This window comes from Tenrec ecaudatus, chromosome 3 (assembly GCF_050624435.1).
Source record: "Tenrec ecaudatus isolate mTenEca1 chromosome 3, mTenEca1.hap1, whole genome shotgun sequence".
Taxonomy (NCBI): Eukaryota; Metazoa; Chordata; class Mammalia; order Afrosoricida; family Tenrecidae; genus Tenrec; species Tenrec ecaudatus.
In genome coordinates this window covers 79578445-79588376 of record NC_134532.1, presented here as the reverse complement: position 1 = coordinate 79588376, position 9932 = coordinate 79578445, and the positions used below count along the sequence as shown (strand labels likewise).

Below are 9932 nucleotides of genomic sequence, written 5' to 3'. Positions count from 1 at the left end.
ATTTTAGATTTCATTTGAGATGAGGAAGGACCGATTTCTGGAGAAGACCATCATGCTTGGCAAAGTAGAAGGTCAACAAAAATGAAGAAAACTCTCAACAAGGTGTGTTAACACAGTGGCCACAGCAATGAATATAACATAAGGACATTTATAAGGATGACACAGGACCAGGCTCTGTTTCATTCATTTGTATAGTCTGAATGGATCACAACCAAGGTTACACTAAGAAATACAATAATTATTCTCTCTCTTTTTAGAAATGTCAGAATATTTACAAAAAGTTTAATTTCTGGGACTTAAAAATCACATCTTTTCATTCAGAGTTGAAATGCATAGAATAAGATCTTCAACAGTGTCTTCAGGCAGAGCCAAGAGCTTCAACATGATCAACATAAATAATATCAAGAAAGTTTACACTTAAAGAATATTGCCAGGTAAACTATTTGTTACTTATATCAATGCTACAATGATAAGAATTTTGGAAGTGGTGCCGGAACTCGACTTCCGACCAGTTAGTGACGGCGTGGAGCGCTCGCCGTCCTGCTCCTGCGTCCGCGTCTGGAGGCCGGCAGGGCAGCTTCCCCGGGGCGGCGCGGGGAGGCCGTGGACCTTGGCCAGGTCGCAGCGGACCCGACCTGCTGTTACTGGCATGGCGTCCCTAAAACACCATGAAACGATCCAACATCATGCTTTCAACGCAGCCAACAAAGTCAGCTTCTCCACTTGGAATCAGGCGTGGCTGGAGCGTGACCTGAGCAACAAGATTTACCAGGAGGAGGAGATGCCTGAGTCAACCGCAAGTTCTGCGGGAGGCTCGCGTGAAGAAGTAAGGCGGCATCGTGCTCAAGGAGTTCCGCCCGGAGGACCAGCCCTGGCTGCTGCGGGTCAACGGCAAGGCCGGCCGGAAGTTCAAAGGCGTGAAGAAGGGGGGCGTGACGGAGAACACCTCCTACTACATCTTCACCCAGTGCCCGGATGGCGCCTTTGAGGCCTTCCCAGTGAACAACTGGTACAGCTTCACGCCGCTGGCCGGGCACCACACGCTCACCGCCGAGGAGGCGGAGGAGGAGTGGGAGAGGAGAAACAAGGTCCTGAACCACTTCAGCATCATGCAGCAGCGGCCCCTGAAGGACCAGGACCAGGACCAGGACGAGGAGAAGGAGAAACGTGGCCGCAAGAAGCCCAGTGAGCTGCGCATTCACGACCTGGAGATGTCCTCGGAGGCCAGCGAGGCCAGCGTCGAGGAGAGCAGAACCCCCAAGACCAAGAAGAAGTCGCCACAGACTAAGGGGGGGGGGGAGAAGAAGAAGAAGAAGAAGAAGAAGAAGAAGAAGAAGAAGAAGAAGAAGAAGAAGAAGAAGAAGAAGAAGAAGAAGAAGAAGATGAAGATGAAGAAGAAGAAGACTTCAGATGACGAGGCCTTAGAGGACGACGGGGACTTTGAGGGCCAGGAGGTAGATTACATGTCGGACGGCTCAAGTTCCCCAGATAAGACGGAAAGCAAGCCCAGAGTGGTCCAGCAGGAGGAGGGTCCCAAGAGGGTGGACGAGCAGAGTGAGAGCAGCAAGAGGAGAGCGAGGAGGAGGACAAGGAGGAGGAGGAGGAGGAGGAGGAGGAGGAGAAACCTCCCGCCCCCCAGGAGAAGAAGCGCAAGAAAGACAGCAGCGATGAGTCGGACAGCTCTGAGGAGAGCGACATCGACAGTGTAGCCGCTTCAGCCCTCTTCATGGCGAAGAAGAAGACGCCCCCCAAGAGGGAGCAGAAGCGGTCGGGAGGCAGCTCCCGGGGCAACAGCCGGCCTGGCACACCCAGTACCGAGAGCAGCAGCACCTCGTTCACCCTGTGTGCAGCCGCCAGCAGGCTAGAGCAAGGAAAGCGGAAGAGTGAGAACCCGTCTGCCGAGCGGCTCGGCATGGACCCCGGGCCGCAGAGCCTGTCTGGGAAATCCACACCCCAGCCCCAGTCTGGGAAGTCGACACCCTGCAGCAGCGACGTGCAGGTGACCGAGGAGGCTGTGCGCTGCTACCTGACACGCAAGCCCATGACCACCCAGGATTTGCTGAAGAAGTTCCAGACGACGAAGACGGGGCTGAGCAGCGAGCAAACGGTCAACGTGCTGGCCCAGATCCTCAAGCGCCTCAACCCTGAGCGCAAGATGGTCAACGACAAGATGCACTTCTCCCTCAAGGAGTGACCGGCAGGGCCCAGGGCCCCGCCCCGCGCAGCCAGCCCTCTTGCGGATCTGCCTGCTGGAGCCTCCCAACAAAAGACCCACTTGCCTTCTGATTGTCTCTGGCTTCTGGTGACCCTGTGTGTCGCTAAAGAGCTGCACCCCCTCGGACTTTCAGGTCCCGAGTTTCTGGGGAGACAGCCAGCTCTGTCTGCAGCTCCTCTCGGGACCTCAGCTGCCTCACTTCTCAGTAAACACCAGCCGGTTAAAAGCAAACAAACAACAAAAAAGAATTTTGGCAGTGCTGTTATCCTTAAACTTGCAAAAGTCTGGATCTTAGAGCCAACAACCAAGGAACAAAAAATAAATAAATAGTAAAATCTTAGCTAGAAAGTATATAATGCAGTAATCTCTCAGAGAAGGACATTTATAATATTTTCTATTAAAAACAAGCTATAAAAATGTGACAAGTGCATCCTGTCACAGGTAGAAAATTTTTAAGGAAAACTTAAAAATATCATTGAGTTTCAGTTCTCACTGTTATAAAGGTATAAATGGGCTAAAATAAAGAAGGTTGCTTAAGTCACCTGTGGCCTTTTAGGTTACTTAAGTCTCAGCTATTTTGTTATTTTCTCTATCTGTTGTTCATCTAGCTGGATCTAAGAGACCTTTGTGGAAACATTTTGAAGTTGTTTATTATCCTCTGCAATACAAAATCTTAAGTTTATAACTTTCTAACCTTCTGCATTGATACTTTATGGTATGTGCTCCGGTGGGCAGTAAAAAGTATTCATTTAATCATAAAAGATCCTTCTGAGATTTTAGGTTTATTTACTCAAAGTTTAAGATGCCTATCATGACTTTCCTCATGCTCTCCTGTGCTTTCTGCTTTTATGTCCCCCTTTGAATCCCTTTGGGGGAAAATAATGTGTTGTCCTGATGCATCTGTAAATTGTTTTACTATCTGCCATAACCGAAGAGTAGCAATGAGAAAATCATTGTGAGGTTACTTATTTGAAAACCTGGAAGTATAATATTTAGGAGTTTAAATTAAATATGGAAAATCTTGCAGATATATCTTACCACAAATAAAAAGCTATAATCATACCTTGAAGCAAAAAATGAAAAGAAAATACCATACACTTCTCATGCTGTGTTTACGTGTAAGATTTCCATACAAAATGAAGTGCTGACATTAACATCATTAATGTGTTTATTCTGATGAAAAGTGAACATCTTAATGTCATCCTGAATAAATAACGAGGTATGTGCTGAATTGATCTCTGAAGAACATACAAGGAATGTGTTCAGAGGGCCCTCATTTACTCTTGGTGAATAAACTTGCATGCTTGTGTGGGTGTCATATTTACATGCAGATGAACTGAACACCTGGAAACTTAAAAATAAACCACAATCTACTCACAAACTTCTCTGCATTTGGCCTGCTGGTATGTAAATATGCACTGAAGGAACATCACCCATTAGAAATTAATATTTTGTAATTACTTCCTATGCATTTGAATTATGGTGTTGCCAAGGAATATTAAGTATACTGTGGACTGGCAGAAGAACTAAGGAATCTGTTCTTGTAGAAGGCGTTCTAAAGTTGTCTGACATGAAAGAAGTTCAGCCAGAATGCAACCTGGAGGCAAGGATGATGAGACTACTTTGGACATGTTTTAGGAAAGATCAGTCCCTGAATGAGAACATCATGCTTTGAAAAGTAGAAGGTCAGAAAAAGAGAAAAAGACCTTTAATGCAATACATTGGCCCAGTAGCCTCAATTGTGCCCTTAGGCTTAGTAACAGGGATAAGGATGCCTCAAGACCTGGCAAATAGTCGCTTCTGTTTTGCATATGCTTCCGTGGAGTCAGAAGTGACTTGAAGGCACGTAATAAACAGCAGTTTGGAAGAAGAGAGACTCAACGAATTCTTTAGAAGATATACCTATATACTTTGGAAGATACACTGATTCTTCAGAATCAGTAATGGTATATGTATATCTGTTGTTATTTCATGTTCTTCAATAAGCTGTTCACTGATTTACATAAATATAATCTTATGTTCCAAGAACAGTATTTTAAAATATGATGTCATTAAATTCTTGCTCTTTTTAAAATTCCTGACAAGTAGTCCTGGTGTTTTAGTGCTTATAAATTGGATAGCTAATGACAAGGTGAGCAGTTCAAAATCATCAGCTGCTCCACAGAAGAAAGACTAGGCTTTCTACTCCTGTAAAGAGTTATAGTCTCAAAAACCCACAGAAAGATTCTACCCTGTTCTCTATGGTCATTCTGAATCAGAATGGATTCAATGACAGTGATAATGAGTATCTAAAAGTAACATTAATATAAAGAACAGAACTACATTTATTGGGCTCATGCTTAAATTCTGAGCACCCTGGTCTTCAGAAGACAATGAATGGCATTGACCACCCAAAATATGTTTGCAGAGTCACCATATAGAATAATCCAGTAGACTTCTGGGAAGATGACGATGGAGTGACACATACCAGAGAGACTCCACATAATCCAGCCCAGGAGAATTGCTTAGAGGGAAATCCAACACTGCTAGAACAAAGGAGTAGCATCATAAAGATAAGTAGGCACAGACCCATGGGGTTTTGAAGGGCTGGGGGCTTTTGGATTACCCCCGTGGAAGCCAGCTGGGGCTTCACCTTGGCCCCACCACTCTCTCTACCAGGGCAGGGACCATTTGGAGCCCGTAGGGGGATCTTGGTCTCAACACAGCCAGAGTTTGTCCCGACTTGACTCAGGGCAGGGACAGGACCCTTGCAGCTCCACAGGTAGGGATCTGGGTTCAGCTTCATTGTTGCATTTGTTTACATCTCTGCCCCCCTCCACACACACACACACACACACACACACACACACGGTGTTTGAGGGCTGAGCAGGGGCTTATTCTCAGCTCAGGTATGGCTTACCTCTGCTGCCTTGGAGCAGAAACTAAACCCTTGCTGCTCCATGGGCAGAGAGTGGGACTCAGCTACATAGTTGAATTTGTTTCCCTCTCTTCCCTACATTCCTACACAGTCTAAATGACCTTACTTTAATGTTTTTCCTCCTCCTTGTGTCTTTCCTGTTCTCTCACACTCCACTGCTGACCTCGAGAACACTCCCTTTGCTCGAGGACATTTACACCTGTACCACACCCAGTTAGGTGAGCTCCATCCTGTGTAGTTAGCCCGAGGCTTGGGAAAGCCCTGCTTTCCCTCCAGGAGATATTCTGCCCAACTTCTCACCAGGGAATTCCTGCCTGTGTGCTTAGGGGTATAAGGCACCTCAGCTAACACTCATTAACATTCCAAGCTGTTGCAGGAACCTCTTCCCAACCTTTGCAAAACCAAAGCAGGCAAATCAGCAGCCTTCTGGGGCAATGCCCTTATAGGGATGCCACAAGAGGATGAAATGGTAGGTTAATCCCATGGTAAAATTAGCTGTACGCAATTCGAAGAGGCATTCCTACATGCCTCCCAAAGAGACAGTGCTCTTCAACTACCTGGAAAATGGCACCTGGCTCCTCTAAAACAACGCAATACAAACAGCCATCAGCCCCAATGACCTCAACGAAAAAACAGGAGAAGCAAAAGGCAATGGCAGAAGATGGCCTGAACATAACAACATAGATAGAAAAAGCAGACATTGAGCTGTCATAGAAAGAACATTTCAGAATGCTGCTTGAAGTCATAGAGGATATGAGGGAAACAATACCGAAAAAGGATGAGATGATAGAAGAGATAATGGCCATACACCAAAGGGAAATACAGGAGCTTAGGGAGGAGATAACAAAAAACAGTAGCAGAAACATGGCCTTGAGAATTGATTGGAGGATCAGAGAACCACATCCGTGACTTGGAGTACAGCCAAGCAGACTTTAACAAATATGAACAGAAACCTAATAAGATCATCAGAGAAACTGAAGAAAACCTAAAAGCTCTCTCTGATGCTATGAAGTGGAACAACATTAGAATTATTGGCTTACCGGAGGGGAGGAAGACTCAACAAAGAAGTAATCTGCAACAATAGAGAATTCATGGAGGAAAACTTCCCCAGCTTAATGAATGAAAACAAGGCATCCAGTCAGGAGGGTAAAAGAACACCAGCAAGAAGTCACCAAGGCACATAATAGTTAAACTATCCAACTTTGAGGAAAAGGAGAAAATCATGAGAGCTACTAGGGGAAAACAAGCAGTCATATATGAAGGTTCCCACATAAGAATATGCAGAGACCTATCAGCAGAAACTATGAAGAAGAGGAGAGAGTGGAGTAACATATTCTAAAAATTGAAGGAAAACAACGCAAATGCAAGAATACTCTACCCAGCCAAATTATCGATCAAGATAGATGGAGAAGTAAGAGACTTCCCAGAGAAGAAAAAACTTAAAGAATATGGTAGAAGAAACCCAGCCCAACAAAAGATCCTTGCTGATCCAGTATGGGCAGAAAAACAGCATCCACCAAGCATAAATAAGAGACTGCCACATAGAACAACCTCACCTGGAGGATAACAAAGAAAAATCAGACACCAAGAAAACATTGACTTAAGGATAGAAAGAAGTCAAGAATGATACACACACACACACATGCAAAACACATTAATGAGAAAGGAAAGTAGGAAAACTCCCAACACAAAAGGTATAAGATGACATCAAAGAGTCCGCAGATGGAGATAATAACCCTGAATATCAATGGCCTGGACTCAGGCATTAGAAGACTGAGACTAACAGACTAGCTTAGAAAACACAACCCATCAATCTGTTGCCTACATGAGACACATCTCAAGGATACAAGGGAATGCTAGACAAAGAACCACTAAACATTCTAAGCATAAATTCAATGAATGAGAGACCCACTGAATACGTCAACCAAACACTGCAAAAGATTAAAAAAGAAGACAAAGCCTAAACAATTATAGTAGGTGATTTCAAAACACCACTCTCTGAGAAACATAGATCACAAGCAAAGAAACTCAACAAGGAGGCTAGAGATCTAAACACCACAATTAGACAATTTGATCTGATAGATATTTACAAAGCTTTTCATCCAAATTAAAAAAAAATCACATTCTTTTCAAAACCACAGGGCACATACTTGAACATAGAACATATGCTGGGGCATAAGGTAAATCTACATAAATTTAAGCACAGTGAAATCACACAGACCTTTCTGAACACTATGCCATAAGGCTGGAAATCAACAAAAGGAAGACAAAGAAAGCAAGAGCAAATAATTGGAGGATGACAAATTCTCTACTGCAAAGGAGTGTGCACTGGCACATATCAGAGATGAAACTAGGAAATTTCTAGAAACCAACTAGAATGAGCATATGATGTACTAAAACTAATGGGACATAGCAAAGGCAGTCATCAGAGGAAATTTTATAGCAATACATGCCCACCTGAGAAAGGAACAGGGACTCATGATTGATATGCTGGCACAAAATTTACAACAACTATAGCAGAGTCAGGAGGAAAATCCTACTAATAGCAAAAGAAAATAAATTATAAAAACCAGGGCTGAGATTCAGGAGAGGGAAAATAAGAAAAATATGGGAAAAAAATAATACTGCTAAAAGTTGGTTCTTTGTAAGGATAAACAGAATCGATAGACCATTAGCAAACCTAAACAAAGAAAGGAGGGAACAAATTTCAATAACAAGAATAAGGGATGAAAGAGGGGTCATTACAACAGACTCTAATGAAAGCAAATGGATAGTTACACAATACTATGAATGATTGTACTCCAATGAATTCAACAATTTGGAAGACATGGACAAATTCTTGGAAAATCAATCCCTCCCTAGACTATCCTCGGTGGACATCAAGAATCTCAACAGACCCATAGCAATAGAAGAAATAGAAAAGGTTATCAAGAGATTACCAACAAAAAATCCCCTGGACCATATGGCTTCACTGGAGAATTCTACCAAGCATTTAGGGAAGAACTAACACCAGTCCTACACAACTCTTCCAGAACATAGGAAAAGATGGCAAACTCCCAAACTCCTTCTATGAAGCTAGTATAGCTCTGATACCAAAACCGGGCAAAGATCCCACAAGAATTGAGAACTAAAGACCAATATCCCTAATGAACGTTGATGCAAAAATCCTTAACAAAATACTAGTCAACAGAATACAAAAGTATATAAAACAAATAATTCTCCATGACCAACTGGGATTCATGCAAGGGATACAGGGATGGTTCAACATACGAAAGACCATTAGTATTTTTCGTCACATTGACATGAAAAATATGAGAACCCCATGATAATATCGATAGGCGCAGAAAAAGTATTCGACAACATCCAACACCAATTCCTGTTTAAGACACTTGCGAAGACAGGAATGGAAGGAAAGTTGCTCAAGACAATACAAGCTACATATGAAAAACCAACAACCAACGTGGTAATCAATGGAGAAAAGACTAACACAATCCCACTGCAAAAGGGGACCAGACAAGGATGCTCCTTGTCCCCACTCTTATTTAATATCGTGCTGGAGGTTTTAGCTAACAGCATAAGGCAAGGAAGAGACATCAAAGGTATTTGTCTGGGGAAGGAAGAGGTGAAATTATCGTTATTTGCAGATGATATGATTTATATATGGAAAATCCCAACAGCTCCACAAGGGGAGTACTGGAAGCAATAAAGGAGTTTGACCGAGTGGCAAGATACTAGATCAACAAACAGAAGTCCATCAGACTGTTATACACATCAGATAAGACCACAGAAGAAGGGATCAAAAAGGAGGTATCCTTCACAATAGCCAAATACAAATTGAAATATCTAGGGATATACCTGACTGAAAAAACAAAAGATCTATACAGGGAAAACAATAGAACACTATTACAAGAGACCAAGAGCAAACTCAACAAATGGAAGAATATCCCATGCTCATTGATAGGAAGACTCAATATAGTTAAGATATCAGTTCTGCCAAAAGCACTATATAAGTTTAATGCAATCTCAATGCAATTACCTTCATCTTTCTTCAAAGAAATGGAAAAACTGATTACCAACTTCATTTGGAGAGGGAGGAAGCCCAGATTTAGCAGAGAACTCCTCAAGAAGAAGGACACAGTGGGAGGGCTTCTTTACCTGACTTTAGTACATACTATACATCCACAGTTGTCAAAACCGCGTGGTATTTGAACAATGACAGATATTGAGACCAATGGAAAAGAACTGAAACCCCAGAAATAAAATCATCAGCACATAGACAAGTGATCTTTGATAAGGGCCCCAAAAATATCAAATGGGAAGCAGAAGGCCTCTTTGACAAGTGATCCTGGAAAAAATGGAATTTTGCCTGCAGTAAAATGAAGCAAGACGCTTATCTCACTCCATGCACAAGAATAAATTCAAGGTGGATAACAGATCTTTAAGTTAAATCCCAAACTATTAGGTCCATCAATGAGGTAATTGGGAAACTTGAGAACTTTGGCACAGGGAATACATAGGCTATTAGAAATAGGGAAGTACACACACAGAGGAGGCACAAATTGACAAATGGGATATACTGAAGATAATACACCCATGCACATTGAAAGAATTCACCAAGAGAGTAACAATAGTGTCCATGGTCTGGGAAAACATCTTTAGCAATGACACATCAGACAAAGGCCTTATTACTAAAATCTACAATACTCTGCTAGCTTTCAAAATGAAAAACAAACAAAAAACTAATTTCCCACTTGAGAGGTGGCCAAATGACTTGAACAGAAGTTTCACAGGGGCAGAAAT

The 9932-nt window shown here is 42.8% G+C and overlaps 1 pseudogene; it reads left to right on the top strand.

Moving 5' to 3' along the window:
• Positions 1 to 466: 466 nt before the first annotated feature.
• Positions 467 to 2194, top strand: LOC142442297 (general transcription factor IIF subunit 1 pseudogene; annotated as a pseudogene).
• Positions 2195 to 9932: the final 7738 nt, after the last annotated feature.